The sequence below is a fragment of the Etheostoma spectabile genome, chromosome 10, assembly GCF_008692095.1.
Source record: "Etheostoma spectabile isolate EspeVRDwgs_2016 chromosome 10, UIUC_Espe_1.0, whole genome shotgun sequence".
Classification (NCBI taxonomy): Eukaryota; Metazoa; Chordata; class Actinopteri; order Perciformes; family Percidae; genus Etheostoma; species Etheostoma spectabile.
Genome location: NC_045742.1, coordinates 26,893,556 through 26,894,840, shown reverse-complemented (window position 1 = coordinate 26,894,840; position 1,285 = coordinate 26,893,556).

Genomic DNA, 1,285 nt, shown 5'->3' with positions numbered 1-1,285 from the left:
ACAACTCATATGACTGGAACTCTGTTCTCTGGAGTCTGAGTCAAGTCTCGAGTCCCCAGTGTGTGAGTCCGAGTCCAAGTCCGAGTCACCAAATAAGAGTCCAAGTTGAGTCATCATTACGTGGGTTGAGTCCGAGTTGGACTCGAGTACTCCATAACTGCGTCTTACACATAGAAGATGTCATCCAACTTCTAAGACTTATTTCATAAATGCTCCAGTCCGATTTCATTCATCGTCAAGTCCAAGTCATCAGTGCACGTTCCAAGTCTAGTCACAACGAATAGTGACCCAAGTACAGGACTCTAGTACTCCATCACTGCCTTGAAAACACCAGGCATGCCCACCTTGGGTGAGGTGGAGGGGTAGAGATCTCCACTTTTAAGCAAATTGGAAATTTTTAACATCAAACACAAAAAAAAATTTCTGCATTCTGTTGAATTTTTCTGCAACAATGTGTGCCATTTCTGTATAAACTTATGGTGCAAATCTCTTTATTTATCTAAAATAAATTATAATAGAATTTTTGCACTGGGGGGGTTTGCACTGCCCAGTTTTTAACAGGCAGACGCACCTGCCATTCAGTTCAGCGATTCTTTAGCTGGATGATTACAGTCGTATAAAATCAGGTTTATGATTATTGTAAATTAAAGCATAAATGTATGTTAGTTGGTATTAGAGAGCACTCAGTTAGCTGCACAGATTCTCCTTAGAAAACAATGAAAGAAAAAATTGTAATTACTCTTGATGAAGTTTCGGAAGGACTGAAAGGTTAATAAAAAGAAGAAAAAGAATCAGATACAAATTTGTTAGCAGACAGAGGACACAAAGGCGGAATAAAATTTGTCCAACAATGCAATGAACACAGTGGCTTGTGGGGTACTGCTGCTTCTGCAAAAAATAAAAGTTCTATTTTCATTTTCAACCTCCACCAAATTCTCATCATAATTATGTCAATATCTCTCCGAATGCAAACACTTCCAATCCTGACAGAAAGTAATATGGTGAAAGGCCATTAAAAATGAGCCCTCCCCCCTCACCCATCCCCACACACACACATATGCAGACCAATCACCTTCCAACTTGCCCCCGCCCTCCACCCAGTGAAACTTTTGGCAGGCCTGAGCTGTTGTAATTGGCAGCCGGCTTGCCGTGCCGATAGACTCCCCTCAGTCCTACGGGTCAAGAGTAATTTACTGAGCTGCTAAACGCCACTAGTTTCTCTCTTTCTACCCAGTCCAATCCCCTCACCCTCCACCACCTCCTCCTCTTGCTACCCCCCCCCCCC